General features: G+C 49.7%; 1 protein-coding gene and 1 long non-coding RNA gene across 3 annotated transcripts in view; one reads left to right on the top strand and one right to left on the bottom strand.

Annotated features, from left to right (window-relative positions):
• LOC131501004 (uncharacterized) overlaps window positions 1-6,418 on the bottom strand; it is a 118,573-nt gene extending 112,155 nt beyond the window's left edge. Inside the window, exon 1 of one of the 2 annotated variants that reach the window (XR_009256559.1) lies at window positions 6,216-6,418. This is a non-coding gene — a long non-coding RNA (uncharacterized LOC131501004). The remainder of the gene's footprint in view (window positions 1-6,215) is intronic. The other variant, XR_009256558.1, reaches the window with a different exon arrangement.
• Window positions 4,830-17,379, top strand: part of SCNN1B (sodium channel epithelial 1 subunit beta) — a 61,484-nt gene continuing 48,934 nt past the window's right edge. Inside the window, exon 1 of the mRNA XM_058710672.1 lies at window positions 4,830-4,960. The gene's annotated coding sequence lies outside the window, so the exon portion shown is untranslated. The remainder of the gene's footprint in view (window positions 4,961-17,379) is intronic.

Below are 17,379 nucleotides of genomic sequence, written 5' to 3'. Positions count from 1 at the left end.
CTGGGTGGCTCAGTGGGTTGAACGTCCAACATCGGCTCAGGTGGTGATCTCATGATTCACGAGTTCTAGCCCTGCTTTGTGCTCTGTGCTGACAGCTCAGAGCCTGGAGCCTGCTTTGGATTCTGTGTCTCCCTCTCTCTCTGCCCATCTCCTACTTGTGCTCTGTCTCTCAAAAAAAACAAACATTTTAAAAAATTAAAAAAAAAAAACAAACCACATGCCATCTGTACAAAGCTGCTCACGGCAATACAGTCCTGGAGGAGACACACCCCAATAATATCTAACACCAGAGCCTGGCCAGGAAAATACAGCATGTGAACCAAAAGGAAAATCCTCTGAAATAATACGTATCAGGTTGAACCATATGAAATTGCCATTTTGCAGGTTAATGATAGTCAAATATTAATTTGGTATGGTTACAGCTGAATAAAGTAGGGCATTTTCAAAGTGTGGTTCACAGACTTACAGAGTTGGGGTGGGGCTCCCAAAACCCTGTCAAGAGGAACAGGGGGTCAAAATTATTTTCATAATAGGGGCACCTGGGTGGCTCAGTCAGTTAAGTGTCCAACTTCAGCTCGGGTCATGATCTTGCAGTTCATGGGTTCAAGCCCGGAAGCGGGCTCTGTGCTGACAGCTCAGAGCCTGGAGCCTGCTTTGGATTTGGTGCCTCCCTCCCTCTCTGCCCCTCCCCACTCATGCTCTGTCTCTCTCTCAAAAATAAACATTTAAAAAATGTTTAAAAAATTATTTTCATAATAATACTAAGGTGTTATTTGCCTTTTTCTCCATGTTGACATTTGCACGGACATAGGCAATTGTTGACAAAAGCAATGTGGGTAACATTATATGAAACTGTATTTCCTTCATTTATTTCAACAAAAAAACATTAACACAATAGTCAGAGTACAGAAGCAGATGTCAGAATCACGCTGTCCTTTATTTAGCCAGATATTAAAGAGATTTGCAAAACTGCTAACCAATGCCATTCTTCCCACTAATATTTTTTTTTTGGAAAATATTTTTCATAAAGGCATTTTATTTATGTTAACATGTAGTGGGTTTATTATTTTTATATTTTAATGAATCAAAAATATTTTTAAGTATGTTTTAATTTTTAATGTGGTTAAGTATTAATGGATGTAACCTTCGTGAGCAAAAACTCTCTGGGGTCTTCAATAATATTTAAAAGTGCAAAGGACTCCTGAGACCGAAAACTTTGAGAATTCCTATATTAGGATAATTTACAGCAAAATATGCATGAAACGAAATGGAAACAATCAGCACAATAAGAAAATATGTAAAAAAATGTGGAGGGATGCCTGGCTGGCTCAGAAGGTGGAGTATGTGACTCTTGATCTCAGGGTTGTGAGTTCGAGCCCCAAGTTGGGTATAGAGATTAGAACTAAAATCTTAAAAAAAAAATGTGGAGACAGCGCCAGGTTCAGAGACCACAATATTTTTTCAAAGAGATCATTTTTTTTTTAATACAGAAAAGTACAAAAAATAATGAAACAATCACCCAGGGTCTCACCACCCATAACTAAAAGTTAACATTTTGTACTGTTTGCTTTCAGTATTTTTTAAAAATTAATTAATTAATTAATTAATTAGACTTTCCAGCTAAAGTTAGAATTCCTTTGGTCCCCATCCTGTTGCTGAACTCCGAATATCATGAATTCTGGTGGTTTCCTTCCAGTATATAGTTATAAATTCCTTATGATATTTTAAAAATTTACTTGAAATAATTCATACTGTACAAATTAGTTTGCTGCAGTTAAGTGGCCAGGCCATGGATTAAGACTATCTGGGTTCAAGTTCCTACTCTGATGCTTCTGTGACCTTGAGCAATTACCTCTCTGTGCCAGTTTCTTCATCTATAAAATAGGGATAACATTGGTACCTATTCCATGAGGTTGTTGTGAGTTTTAATATAAGTGCCTGGAACAGCATCTGTCACAGAATTTTACCACTATAAAAGTATTTGCTTTTGCTCTCTTATTCCAACTTTCTTGCTTTTTAAAAACATTTTTAAAATTCTTTTATTTATTTTTGAGAGAGAGACAGAGTGTGAGCAGGGGAGGAGCAGAGAGAGAGAGGGAGATACAGAATCCGAAGCAAGCTCCAGGCTCTGGGCTGTCAGCACAGAGCCCGAAGCAGGCCCGAACTCACAAACTGTGAGATCATGACCTGAGACGAAGTCAGACACTTAATTGACTGAGCCACCCAGGTGCCCCCAATTTTTTTTTCACTCACGATTTTGAAAAAAAACTTTAAATGTTTTTATTTATTTTTGAGACAGAGAGAGACAGAGCACGAGCAGGGGAGGGGCAGAGAGAGAGGGAGACACCGAATCTGAAGCAGGCTCCAGGCTCTGAGCTGTCAGCACAGAGCCCAACGCGGGGCTCGAACTCACGGACTGTGAGATCATGACCTGAGCTGAAGTCATACGCTCAATTGACTGAGCCACCCAGGTGCCCCTCAGTCACGATTTTGAAGTCTATAGACATTCATATACATAAAATATGTTCTTGTTAAGTGTTGTAGAGTATTCCATTGAATAAACATGCCATATTTTATTGTATTACTTTTTTTTTTTTTTTTTTTTTTTTTTAATGTTTTTAATTTATTTTTGGGACAGAGAGAGACAGAGCATGAACGGGGGAGGGGCAGAGAGAGAGGGAGACACAGAATCGGAAACAGGCTCCAGGCTCCGAGCCATCAGCCCAGAGCCTGACGCGGGGCTCGAACTCACGGACCGCGAGACCGTGACCTGGCTGAAGTCGGACGCTTAACCGACTGCGCCACCCAGGCGCCCCATTGTATTACTTCTTTACTACAAAAGCGATAATAATAAACTAAAATTTCTACTTTAGAAGTTCACAGATTTATCTTGTCAAAAATCTTGGGGCACCTGGGTGGCTCAGTCAGTTAAGGGTCTAGCTCTTGATTTCAGTTTGGGTCATGATCTCAACATTGTGAGATAGAGCCCCACAATTGGCTCCATACTGGGTGTGGAGCCTGCTTAAGATTCTCCCTCTCCCTCTCCCTCTGCCCTCTTCCATGGCATGCACGTGCGTGTGTGCACACACGCTCACTCTTGCTCTCTTAAAAAAAACAAAAACAAAAAAACTTGGTTGACTAATTTTCTCCAGCAGGGCTCATCCTCTAGAAGGCTCAGCCTCTCCAGTAGACACAACAAAGGCCTTCCAAAGATGCCTATGTCCTCATTCCCAGAACCTGCAAATCTGTTAAATTACATGGCACAGGGGAATTAAGATTGCAGATAGAATTAAGTTTGGCTATCAGCTGGCCTAGAAACGGAGAGATTATCCAGGATCATCTGGGGAGGCCCAATGCAATCAGGAGGGTCTCGATGAGTGGAAGAAGGATGCCAAAGGGAGAGAACTGGACAGATGGTACGGGAGAAAAACTTGGCCCCCTATTGCTGGCTCTTAAGGTAAAGGAAGGGGTCACAAGCCAAGGAAAGCAGGCGGTATTTACAAGCTAGAAAAGGCAAGGAAATAGTTCTCCCCTAGAGCCTCTAGAAGAAATACAGTCCTCCCTCTTCTTGATTTCAGGGGTGTTGCATCTCTGACCTCCAGAACTGTAAGACAATCATTTTGTGTGTATTAAGCAAATTCATTTGTAGTCATTTGTTACAGGACAAGAGAAAAGGAATCCGGTCTCTCAATGGTGGATGGAGAAGGCTGACTTTTGGGGTTCACTATGCATGTGCAATGAGAAACAACGTGTTAAGCATATTGGCAAGAAAGTGGCTAAAGTGATCATCTTTGGAAACATGACCTGATGAAGAGAAGAGAGGGAAAGAAGTGAAGACTGCAGGGGGGCGCCTGAGTGGCTCAGTCGGTTAAGCAGCCGACTTCAGCTCAAGGCATGATCTCACGGTCCGTGAGTTCGAGCCCCGCGTGGGGCTCTGTGCTGACAGCTCAGAGCCTGGAGCCTGTTTCAGATTCTGTGTCTCCCTCTCTCTGACCCTCCCCCATTCATGCTCTCTCTCTGTCTCAAAAATAAATAAACGTTAGAAAAAAAAAAAAAAGACTGCAGGAAAGGGGAAAGCCTGGCAGTGAGCAAAAGCTGAAGTGCACGGGGCGGGTTGGGGGGGGGAGGTCACTGGGAGGAAGCCCAGAGGCCCAAACCAGTAGGTAGGGTGTTTGAATTTCTAATGCAGAGGTGGGCCTTCAGGGAAAGACTGGGATCTAGGAGTGACCTTGGAGGGGGTGGCTGACGCAGAGAGAAGGAGGTCCCTGGGAAATTAGAGGTGAGCTAATTCCATCTCGTAGGTCAGCTGAGGTTCATGGACATTGGGGGTGGGGGGCATTAGCTTCAAGAAGGAGCCTGTTCCTTGCAAAATTGCCTAAAATCCCCACCTTGCCCAGAGGGTAATCTGCCAGGGGTGGGGCGTGGTGTGGAAGTAACAGGGGTGCACACGTGTGTTGTGTTTGGTACACCGCGAGGTAGGACGGAGTGGTTAGGGAGTACGTGGCCTATGATGTGCAGGGGGGACTGGCGGGGACAGTGACTCGTCTGAGAAACACGCGAGTAAGGGGGGGGTCTATGTGCACCTATTGGGGCGTGTGTGGGTGTGGTGGGGGTCCGGACGTGCGGGGTGTGTGTGTGGGGGGGGGGGGGTAGTATGCGGAGTGCGTGCGAGTGGGCAGCAGGGGTGCGGGGTGCTCGGGGTACGTGGGGGTGGCCCGTGGGCACGAGTGGGTGTCCGGGGCCGAAGCTGGTCGGCCGGGAGGAGAGCGGCCGGGGCCGGGAGCGTGCGCGCGTCTGCCCGCGGTCTGCGCCGCCAAGCTCCGCCCGCGAGCGCTACCGGGCTTCCCGCCCCCTCGGCCTGCTCCCTCCTCATCCCCGTCGCCGCGCGCGCTCCCAGCCCCAGCGCCGCAGACGCCCGGCCGCCGCCTCTGTCGCCGCCCGGAGCCGCTGCGAGGAGCAGGTATGACAGCGACCCCGGGAGAACGCAGGGGCCGCCCTGCCGCGGCGCCTTCCCCCGCGCGCTCCGTGGGTCCCGCCTCAGTTTCCCTCGCGGGGGCGTCTGGGCGCTAGCGGCGGCGCCGCTGGGACCCAGCGTCGGGGCGCAGGGGGAGGTCTGCGGGGTGACAGAAGCTCCCAGAGTGGGAAGAGGGGGAACCCAGCGAGCCCCAAGAGCGTCGGGGCGGCGGAGAGGGCCGTGGCGTCCTGGGCGCGGAGGGGCGGGGTGAGCTGTCGCCCCAGAGGGTGACACCCGCGAAACCCGAGAGCGCCGGCTCTGCACTGGGCGTAGCGAAGCGGAACAGCCCGACTTCAGCCACGCAGCATCCAGGGGCGGTGGGGCTCCGTGGTGTTACCATTTCACAGACGGGGAAACTGAGGGCAGAGGGTGGTGAAGCTTGACTGCGTCCCGGTGACAGTCACAGAGCCCAGAAGTCTGACCCCAGAGCGTGCGTCCTGGCCTCCCCTGTCAGCTGCCCCTGGGGGGCGCCGGGGGACCCCGTGTTGTCTGCGTGGCCTCCTGCTGGGGAGGACGCCTGTTCCCAGCTCCTAGCTGCCTCTCCCCAGAGGGGGTCTGTCCTGGGAGCTTGTCTTGGCTTTGTGAAGGCTTGGCTTCGGTGTGCCCCGGGGAAGCAGGGACCAGGGAACTGAGGGTGTGTGGCAGCACGGAGCAGGCCCTTCCCACCGCAGCGTGGACGGAGAAACTGAGGCACGGACAAGTTTAGGCAGGAAGCTGAGTTTCTTCCCAAGAGAGGTACAACAGGTCCCTCACCCCATGCCCACCAGGGACCTGGATCAGGACAGCCAAGGCTCCTTCCTCCCTAGCAGCAGAGCCCTCCCACAGTCCATGGGGGACGTGTGGAAATGCCCTCCTGAGGTCTCAGCATCTCTGTGCCCCTCACCCGATATCTGCCAGTGACCCGACCTACCTGAACTGAACTGTGTGATGCCAGAAGGAACACAGGGATCCTTCATCCATTCCTCTTAGTCTATAACCTTCCAATCCCTGCCCTCCCTGTTCCCTGAAAGAAACCACTTGCACAACATGGGGTGTTCCTTCCAGATCTACACTTAAAACGCATAGTGACGTTGTGGGCAGATGTTTAACAGAAATGGTATAATCCGTCCATATTCTGCAACTTGGCCCCCCTCTCCACCATCCCCAGCTCGCCAGTTATCATTTCTTTGAGAGTTATCCATGTTGCGCATATAAATCTCACCTGGTCATAAAAATTCCCGGGGCTGTTTTCTACTTCAGCTTTTTCCGTAAATCGACATCTCTGGGTTAAGAAAGATTTTCGTTCTTTGTCGTACACTAACGTCACAGGATCTGAATTTGTGGTACAACGGGCTTGCCTCTCCGTTTCTCACATGCTTGTATTTACACATGCGCACAAGGCGTCCACACGTGTACATGCGCACAAGACGTGGGCACATGCGCACAAGACGTGGGCACATGCGCACAAGCTGTCTGCTCATGCACATGCGCACAGAACGTGTACGATTTGCATACATGCTACCGTGCAGGTCGCCGCGTGTCCACGTGCGCAGGTTCACACGTGTGTGCACCACACACACACACGCACATGCACAGGTGCACATATGCACACTTCTGTCCTGTCTTTAGGCAAACACGAACACGACACCCTCTCGCTGCGATCTCTGCTGAGCCCAAAAGCCTGGGATTGAGCCAGGCCACAAGCTCTGCCTGTCCAGGCACCAGTGGGCAGAGTTCCCAAAAGGGTCGGCATCCAGGGATTCTCTCCAGATGCCCCCAATGCCGCCCCCAACTTCCAGTAGGAGACAGGTAGTTAGGAAAGATGGCTAGCAGATGGGAGTATCCAAGGTCCTATTTGTGTCACACAAACTTTCCTTCCGGGTCCGGTCTGTGGGATGAGAGTGTGCTTGTGTTGGAATGTGTGCCAAGACCATCCATAGTTTGGTGGAATGCCTGTGAACAGCCATCTGGGGAGAAGCTGGAATGGGGTGGTGCTTGCATTACCATTCTAGGTCCACCGCTTCCTGGCTGGGACAAGTCCCTTCCCCTGTGTGAGCCATAGCTTTCTCATCTGTACCATGGGGGTGAGGATAATGGCAACCTCCCAAAACTATGGAGTGCATTCGTGGGGTGATGAAACAAAATACTCAGAGCCTTGTCAGCCCTAAGTAGGAAGACTTGTCTGGGACAGGGAGAGACCCGGAGATGGCCCCTGGGTGGAGGTGACACCCAGAGTCACCATTGGGTCCATCATCTCTTGTCCACACCCCAAATCCAGACTGGAGAATCCTGAGTGCTGAGTGGGCTGGAGGATGAGATTCCTGGCTACTGAGCGCCAAGCTCAGCTCAGAGGAGTCCAGAAGCCTCTGCAACAGGTGAACTGCACACCTGTTGAGCTAAGGTGCAGAAATGAAGTGAGCCAAGGTCCCCACCTTGGAGATACAAGAGACAGAAGTTGCAAAGGAGGCCCATGGGCAGCTTTTGTGAGGCTCACCCTCCTTCTTGTATTTTAGATGACTCTCAAATGTTAAAAAGTGGGAGATGTCACATAAAAATCTCTATCTCTGGATCCTCTTGAGAAATCAGAGAAACAGACAACTCTGGGCCCAACATTTGGCTGCCCCCTTAGATGAGATGGGCACCTTCCAAGGTGCCACAGTCCCCACCTGGCCTCCTTCATAATGACCACATAACACAAAACTTAGTAACATAAACTCACAGCCAGCTTTTACATCCCGTCTCTGCCACAAATTAATTGTGTGATAATAAGTAGCACTTGCCTCAAAAGGTTATTTTAGGTTTTGAATGAGTCAAGAACCTAAGCCTCTTAAAACAGTGTCTGGGGCATGGTGCATAACTATCTAAGTGTTGATGATGCTGATGCTGATAATGGTGACATTAGCCACCTGGTCCCTGGGAGAGCATCATTTGTACTCCAAATTGTGCTTGATATAAACGCTGTAGAAACACAAGTGAAGGAGGAAGAAAGGAAGGAAAGTAATGCTTTGAATTCCTGTTTCAAACCAGATGCTACTATCCTAGATTTTTTTTCTTTCCAAAAACTGGAAGAGGACAACATTTTGGGGACAGATACAAAGAGGAGGGGATTCTAAGGTGGGTTTTGAAGGATAAATAGGAGTTTCTCTGGAGCAGTGGAGTGAGAAAAGCACTGCCATACAGAGGAGACAGAAAAGGACCTTGAGGGGCGCCTGGGTGGCTCAGTTGGTTAAGTGTCTGACTCTTAATTTCGGTTCAGGTTGTGATCTCACAGTCCTGGAATCGAACCCCATGTTGGGCTCCTCACTGGGCCTGTAGCCTGTTTGGGATTCTCTCCTTCCCTCTCCCTCTACTCCTCTCCCACTTGTGTGCACGTGAGGGCACGCTCTATAAATAAATAAGTAAGTAATAAGAAAAGGACCTTGAGATCATGATGGGGCTTATGACAGGAAGGAGGATGAACATTTTTTGCATACCTACTACGTGCAGGTGCTCTTATAATTGCCTCATAGTGCCCTTGGGAATCACATCTGTGATCCCCATTTACTGATGAGTCAGAGGTTCAGGGAGGGTAAGCACTTGCCCACGAGCTTGCAACAGTGGGTCAGTGGCAGAGCTGGGGTCCGACCCCAGATCTGTTTGATTCTAAAGCCCTGTGCACCCTCTCTGAGCCTTGTTTCTCATCATAAAGCAGAGGTAATACTAGTAAAACCTACTGCGATGTTGGTTGTGAAGATAAGATAAGAAAATGCACACACCTCAGCATGGGACCTGGCATGGAGCAGTTGCTGCTGTGATTTCCATTGGAACAAAGCCTGTGTGTCTCCAGCCCTCTCTACACCTCACTCATACCAGATGGGGGAGCCCAGGGAACGAAGGGCCAGCAGGTCTCAAAGTGTGGTCCGTGGACCAGGAGCATTGGCATTGGACTCAGCTGGGAGCTGGTTGGAAGTGCAGATTCTCAGACCCACCCTAGACCTACTGAATCAGAGACTGGGGGTGGGGCCCAGCAACCTGTATTTTAATAAACCCTGCAGAGGTGGTTCTATGTGCTGAAAGATTTCAGGGTCACTGGCCTAAAGAAAAACTTCAAATGAGACCCCTCCAGCCACCTGCACCCACCTCCCACTAGACGATGAGAATGTTCTCCTCAGCAAAGGCCAAAGATGGAGGGTATGTCCTAAGACAAAGGCAAGTTTCCCTCCATGCTGGACATTGCTGAAGGGCTTAGTGGAGTTCGCGGATTTTGGGTTTGTTTTGTTTTGTTTTGTTTTGTTTTGTTTTGTTTTGTTTTTGAGAGAAAGAGTGCACATAGATGGGGAGGGGCAGAGAGAGAGAGGATGAGAGAGAATCCCAGCAGGCTCTGTGCTGTCAACATCGAGCCCAACTCAGGGCTAGGTCTCATGAATTGTGAGATATGACCTGAGCCGAAATCAAGAGTCAGGCGCTTAACCGACTGAGTCACCCAGGCGCCCCTCCAGGGCTTTTTATTCTTTAGAACTTGCTCTCCTTTCTAGTCTTGCAGCCTCTGCCCACCTTGAGGGTCTGGAGCAAGATTTGAATTTCAGAGATGCTGAAAGTGAGGGATGCCCCAGGCAGCTGAGGACCCACCCCCTCCCCATAAAAAGCCTGTTATTAGAGACCCTTCTGTGCCTGGGGGCTCTTGTGGGCTGTCCCTTTCCCCGGAGCTCCCATGAGAACATGTGTCCAGGCACAAGTCCTGAATGGTGGAGAATGATCCCAAGACTCTGCACAAAAAAGCATTAAGGAGGTTCCAGGTCATGTAACGAGGAAGGAAGTCCAGGCTGGGGACAGGAGCGTACTGCAGAGAACCTCCAGTTGAGAAGTAGGCACCCTCTACACATCCTCTTGGAAGCTCTGAGCAAGAGTTGGGGTGCCTGGGTGGCTCAGTTGGCTGGGCATCCAACTCTTGGTCTCAGCTCAGGTCACAGTCTTGTGGTTTGTGGGATCGAGCCCCATATTGGGCTCTGCGCTGACAACGTGGAGCCTGCTTGGGATTCTCTCTTCCTCTTTCTCTACCCCTCCCCTGCTCACACACTGTCTCTCAAAATAAATACATAAACTTAAAAAAAAGAAAAAGAGTGGGAGGCAGTACAGCCTAATGGGTGGAAACATGGCCTTGCCTTAAAGATCAAAGTTTCTAGGCCTGCCTTCATAAAATTTACTATTTCCTGCATGACCAAAACCAAAAGTACCCATAAGCCCAGGCATGTCAAACTAGTAAAAATATTTGTCACTTCTATGACAAAGAGTTAACTACATGGATAAAGAGCGCTCACAAATCAAAGACCAAGCACCCCATCCAAAAAAGAAAAAAAAAAAAGAAGAAGAAGAAGAAGAAAGTAAAGGATGTGATTTGGCTAAATAGAAGTACATAAAAAGAAGCATAAATTCAAACAGACAAAAAGGTGCTCAACCATTCTTCAAAAAAGAATTGCACGGCCAAACCACACCAATTCTGTTTCCCACCTGCCAGATGGCTGGGTAACACTCAGTGCTGGACATGGGGTGGGGGAAACCAGTACTCTCAAACCCTGCGGGCAGGAGCACAGGTACCCCTCAGTGGGGGGTAGTTAGGAAAACTGTCGATATTCAAGAGGCCCATACCCATGGCTCTGCAATTTCACCTGCAGGGATTTACCCAGTGGATATCTTTGCATTGGACACAACAAAGATAGTCATCGTTGTGTGTCAGAGCAAACAATTGCAAAGTAAACACCCGTCAGAAAGGAGCCAAGTACTGTTACTTGTGGGAAGGGCCACACAGGAGAATATGATGCAGTCACTAAAAAGAAAGCAGTAGCTCTTTATGAATGGATGTGGAACCATCTCCCAGATGTATTGTTAAAAGAAAATTACAGGGTATAGAACAGTGTGTAGTATTCTACCATCTGTGTGCATAGAGTCCCTTTATAAAAGGATGAGGGGCGCCTGGGTGGCTTAGTTGGTTAAGCGCCTGACTTAGCCTCAGGTCATGATCTTACGGTCCCTGATCCCGCGTCGGTGCTCTGCGCTGACAGCTCAGAGCCTGGAGCCTGCTTCGGATTCTGTGTCTCCCTCTCTCTCTGCCCCTCCCCTGCTCACGCTCTCTCTCTCTCTCTCTCTCTCTCTCTCTCAAAAATAAACATTTAAAAAAAAAATTTTTAAAGGATGAGATAAGCGCTTGCTCTGCATCTTTGGGACTATCATAGGAAGTCAGAACTAGGAGAATGGGGAGGCTACAGTCAGCTACTGGACCACTTATGAAGACCAGCAGGTTCAGATGGGGATGGTGTCTAGGGAGCTTATAAAAGCATCATCTGTATTTTAATTTCACTTTGTATTTGCGAAGTTAAAAAAGTATGTGTTTCCATAATTTAAATTACAAAATATAAAGTCAGAAGAAATCTTAGCTGGTGGGAATATACAAAAGATGCAGTGACTCCTAACCTGGGCCTGCTAACCCACAGGGATCAGAATCCTGGCTCTGTACTTACCTGCTGTGTGACCTCAGGCAAGTTACTTAACCTCTCTGTGCTTCAGTTTTCTCATCTGTCAACTGGAGATGATAATAACTCTCACCTCAGTAGTGATGTTATGAAGATTAAATGTGTCAAGTGCTTAGAACAGCACCTGGCACACAGTAAGTCCTAAATAAACGTTTGTTAAATAAGTAAATTAACTTGAAACAAGCCTGGAAATCTTAGCATTTTTGTTTTTAAGTGAGGAATTTGTTTTTTACACTAAGGAAATGGGGTCCTAGCCAAGATACAGTTATGGGGCTGAGCTGAACCCAGAGCAAACCTGGGGGTTTTGCTGGGAGGTGGGGAATGCCCAGCAAATGAGGGGCGAGGCCGTAAGAGACTGAGGCTCAGAGAGGTTCAGGAATTTGCAGAAGTTCAGGCCACACAGTGATAACAACAGAACTTGAATCCAGTCCCAACTTTCTCCTCCTCCACAGTGCCTCCCTGACAGGGAATGTCTTAAGGATTGTGGGGGCTGGGGAGTCTGGGGCCACTGGTGTCCCTTTCCTTGCAGACCTCTGGGACGAAGCAAGCCTTGCTTCCTCCTGATATGCCGTGGAGCTCGTCCCTGAGCCAAGGTCTGGAAGGAAGGCTAAGATCTGGGAAGTCTGAAACACCCTCCTTCAGGAGCTGCTCCGATCTGGCTCCAGGGCTCCAGGGAAGACCTCAAGCAGGGGCTGCGTGGCCTCCCTAAACAAGCTCCCCCGCCCTCTGCAGGCTGATTCCTGAAATTCCACTGTGGCTCTCTTACTCATGGCTGTGTGTGGACTTTGTTGATTTTCCTGGTTGAAAGGCACCACCTCCCACCCCAGGAAGGATCACCTTTGATCGTCCTCTGTGGCTTGTGCTGCAATGAGGAGTTGGATGGGGGCTGGATGTTGAGTCTGGTTGGTGAGAGAGACTAGGAAGAACCTTCGGGGTCTGTGCCTGTGGACGTGAAGGCCACCTTTGAAGGTCTTAGGGATGGAGGAGGGGTTGTGAACTGTTTAGAGGTGTGCTGGGCACGTGGGAGGTGCTCCCTAGTGAAAGGAGGGGCCATGTGCTGGTCCAGGGGAGTCCTGGTTTCCCACAGGCTGCTTGGGGAGACGATTCCCTGTCCTCAAAGCATTCTCACCAAGATTTACCCAGAGTCCTGGAGAGGCCGTTTGTGTAACCATTGAGTTTGGGAGTCAGACTGGCTGGCATTGCAGCTCAGCTCTGTGTGACCTTGGGCTTGATACTTAGCCTCTGAGCCCCAGTGCTGGCGTGTGGACTGGGGACCGCAGCACCTCCCACCCCGCCCCAGGGGCTCTCAGCTAGCTAAGTGCACAGCACCTTAGCTTAGAGCCACAGGCCCTCAGTCACTGGCCCCACCCTTCTCACTGCTCCAATTGACTCCAGAAATGCTGCACCATTCTTGCTGGGCTTTGAGAAGGAAGGTAGGTGGGGCCGTGGGAGGAGAGGCCCCCCGAGCCTCTGAAAGGCCAGGAACACCTTCACCTGTAGAACTCAGTGAAAGTTGAAACATCAGAATCTGGGCCTGACTCTGTGTGTCCAGGGAGGAGTGATGTTCAAGTGGAGAACAGACGGCGGGGTGGTTACAACTTGCAGGCTTGTAGGAACGGGAGCCAGTCTGACCCCTCTGACACTAGGTGACACGGGTGGTGACCCAGTCACAGGATGATGGCCCCAGTGAGTGGGTCTCCATGCAACACACGTGCAGAAGGCAGAGCCTGGAGAAGGGTGGCGGTCAGGGGGAAGGGGAACGAGAACATTTCCTGGCATGTAGGGAGTGCTTCCTGAAATGCTACAACATGAGTTTGCAGGGATTTAAACTTCTAGAGGGTTAGGTCGTGTCTGTTTTGTTCTCTGCTTTGCCACTGCAGCCACGGGCCAGGCACTGGAGATACAGTGGTGAGCAAGCCATGTCTCCCAGCCCCCAGGAGACTCCTCGGCCCCCCTACCCTGAGACCCCCTCTCCAGCCTCATTTCTGACCCCTGAATTCCCACTGGGGCCCACCCTTGGCTGGATGGGTGGGGCGGAGTTCTCATTGCATCTTACAATCTAGTTGGCTAAAAACCCCAGCCTGTGACCCCTCTCCACGGTCAGACGGCTCCCCAAAGCTTGTCACTCACTCGAGGTGTGACCGCTCCATCTGGGAACCATCTTGTTTTGCTTGCCACACTCACAGAGATGAACTGACTTCAGTTTCTCTTTCCCGTGTGATTCAGTTCGTCAAGTAAACGCTGCTGAGGTCCATGTGGCTTTCTCCCCTACAGTGATAATAATAAAAATAGGCAGTGTCTTTCAAGCATGTCCTACATGCTGGGCTCATGCATCATAAAAGAAGGGTACAAATATCCTCCCCATTTGACCCCTGGAGAAACCAAGCTCTCTCAGTGCATGATCTCATTGTATCTTTCCAACAATTCAGCAAAACGTGGTGTAATTATCTAGATTTTGCTGATAAGAAAAAAAAAAAACAGGCTCAGAGAGGTTAAGTAACTTGCCCAAGGTCACATAGCACTAGTAAATAAATGGTGGGGCTGGGATTCAAACCCAAGCAAGCAATCTAACCACAGAGCCCACTTTGCTCTCCCTATCCTGCCTGTCCTCGGCTTCCAGGTGTTATTTGAGAAGTGGGTGCGGAAGAGGAGTGGAAATTTTTACTCCGTGACAGAGTTCTCGAAACCCTTGGCTTACCCACAGTGTAAGGTTTCAGCTGTTTGCCTCCCAGGAACTACCCTGGGTCACTGTGTGGGTTGATTCGAATCTCCCCCAACAGAGAGGGGCAGCCCACAGCCCAGCTTGCGTGTGGCTGTGACTCTTGGGGCAACCGCCCCTCACCTTCCTGGGCACCAGATTCTTAGCCTCTAAATTTCCCTGGAGGCCTGGCTTCTTCCTGCCAGACGGCCATCCAGGGACCCAGGAAGCACACAGAGGCTGGGCCTGCCTCCCAACGACTCGGTTCCACAGGTTGGGCCCAAGGCCCAGTACCCCAAGCTGGATTTCAGAGGGTGGCAGGAAATGGAGGCTTAGTTGGAAAAAGGAGGGGCCAAGGGAAAAGAATGTTACCCCCTTTATCCCTTCCTTGTCTTTGATTCTTGCCTTTCACCTAGTGTTGGAGGAGGAAGCTGTTCACTCAATAAACTTGAATGCAGTGGAACCCACTTTGGAGGTCCAGGGCACGGGAAGCCCAGTTGACCCAGCACTTACAGAATGCTGACGTAGGACAGGCGCAGTGAGATACATTTGGCCTGAGTTAGTTCCTTGAATCTGCACAGTAACCCTATCCAGTAGGTATATATATCATCACATTCACGCCTGTCATCATTATCACTATCCCCATCATCATCACCTTCATCCCCATCATCACCAGCAGCAATGAATGTTATGGTCACCCACATGGCTTCCCAGACCCAAGGCCCAATATGCACATAGGGCATCAGACCCAGAAGACACACCACATCCATCCCCTAGAAAGACTGTTAAGAGTTTGCACTCGGGCGCCTGTGTGGCTCAGTCGGTTAAGCGTCAGACTTCGGCTCCGGTCACGATCTCACGGTTTGTGAGTTTGAGCCCCGTGTTGGGCTCTGTACTGACAGCTCAGAGCCTGGAGCCTGCTTCGGATTCTGTGTCTCCTCTCTCTGCCCCTCCCCCACTTGTGCTCTGTCTCTCAAAAATAAATAAATGTAAAAAAAATTTAAAAAAAAAAGAGTTTGCACTCTAGAGTCTGAAAGACCCAAATTTGATTCCTAGTTCTGACACTTTCCAGTTATGTGACTTGGTGCATGAGATCTAACCTCTCTGAACCTCAGAGTCCTTGTCTGTAAAACGGGGATGATCTCGATCGGTTCCTGCCTCACAGGGTTGTGATGATGGTCACGAGAGCTGGTGCAGGTAACCCTTGGCACAGGTCCTGGCTCAAATCATAAAAGCAAAGCAAACACAGGGAAACACTGGTAAGGGGAGGGCCTGAGTGATTGGTTGGGAGTTCCCAGCAGCCCTGGACGTTGAGGGCCAGGTGCTGCCCAGCGTGAGAACGGGCACTGGAGGGCCAGCTTAGGGCAACTTGAGGCAGGACTGGAGGAGGATGAGGAAGGTCGCAAGAGGAGCCAGCCTGCTTCTGACTCCAAGGCTTCCCCAAAGCTCCCAGCCTCGCCCCCACCATCCATCGTGGCATATCCTACTGGGCCTTTCTCCCTTTTTGATGATCTATTTCCAAATAACAGTCATAGTGAACATCCAAGGTCAATCCTATGCCAAGCAATCATGAGCATTTCACCTCCAGCCTCCGAGGCTGCTATGAACCACTATGTGGGTTGTGTGCTGCACAACTCCAGGGCTGTCCTTCACATAGACTGCATTGTGAATGATGCCACCTAGAGTTGTGCAGTATATACCTGCACAGCTGTATGAGGCAGCTCTGTGAGCCTCCTTGTTCCTGGAGAGAGTGCAGAATCTATCTTGGGTGCCCCAGGTCTGGCTGCAATTCAAGGCAGAGAAGATTGAATGGTGTCTAGATGCCAGTTGAGATACAGAGAGACCAGGTTTGCTGCCTGAGGCTTGTCCTTGAGAAGGCTGTGTCTGGCATTGTGTGATTGTCTGACTGGTGATGGCGATGGATTATTGATTGTCCTTAACGTAGATCATCGAGAGGTGATAAAACAAAGTGGTTATGAAAACAGGCTCTGGAGTCAGACAGGGGTTCAGTTGTGCTCTACTACTCTCACTGTGTGACTTTGGGCAAATCATCTGACTTCTCTGTGCCTCAGTCTCCCCATCCAAAAAAACGGTTATATAATAACATAGGTGAATATGTGAGAAGGACACAAGATGGTGCTGGTAAAGCCCTAAGCACAGTGCCTGCCGTGTAGTTAAATGGTCACTACATATTAAAGCTTAATGACGTCGCCAGCGCAGGGGGAGGTGAGGTTCAGAGTCGCCCATTGGAAGGCAGCTCCCTGAAATCCTGCCAGGGTGTTGAAGGATTGGGGGCCCAATCTGAAGTCTGTGGCCCAGAGCCAGATCAAGCCAATACTTGACCGGGCCTTGTCAACACAACCTTTTCATAATCAAGTGCTACTAAGGTTGCAGAGATTGTGTAGGGGAGATTGTGTGGGCAAATACCGGGAAGGAGAAGGCCTGCAGTCCCGGCTTCCATGCCCTCAATTCATTCCTCCGGCTCAGGGGTCAGCCAACTCTGGCCCCAAGGCCAAGCTCACCCTGCCACCTGTTGATGATTCTCAGCCTGTGAACTAAGAATGGTTTTTTTCCATGGCTGAAAAAAAATCAAGAGAAAAAAATATTCCATTAACATGCAAATTAAATGAAATTGAAAATGGGGAGTTCATAAAGTATTGTCAAAAAACACTTCCTGTTAACTATGGCTGCTTTTGCACTCGCTACTGTGGCAGATTGGGTAACTGTGACAGACTATGTGACCCGCACAGCTTAAGCTAGTGCTGTCTGGCCCTTTACTGAAAACGTTTGCAGACTCCTGCTGTAGCCTGGTGGTTACCAGACTCTGCTGCACGTTGGAATTACCTGAGGAGCTTTTGAAAAGCGCTCAGGTCATGCCCCAGACCAGGTAGATGGGGCTCTCTGGCGGTGGGAGTCAGGCATTAGTGTTTTTCAAAGATCTGCAGGTGATTCTGTGATGCAGCCAAGTTTGAGAACCTGTGTCCCAGCCCTTCTGGAGTCCCATGCCTCTTGCCATGCCTGGGAGGGCTGTCCCAAGCTCAGAAAGCTTGCCAAGAGCATAAGACACTTTTCCGGCCCTGAGGTCTATGAGCACGTTTGCAAGCTGGCACCCCGCGGGTCTTATTTTGTGTGACCCACGCAGTAGTTTTTAAATTAGGGAATTTCACTTTGGCTTCTGGGTT

Source organism: Neofelis nebulosa, chromosome 18 (genome assembly GCF_028018385.1).
Source record: "Neofelis nebulosa isolate mNeoNeb1 chromosome 18, mNeoNeb1.pri, whole genome shotgun sequence".
In the NCBI taxonomy this organism is placed as follows: Eukaryota; Metazoa; Chordata; class Mammalia; order Carnivora; family Felidae; genus Neofelis; species Neofelis nebulosa.
Note: the sequence above shows the minus strand (reverse complement) of the source record. Positions and strands in the feature narration are given on the sequence as shown.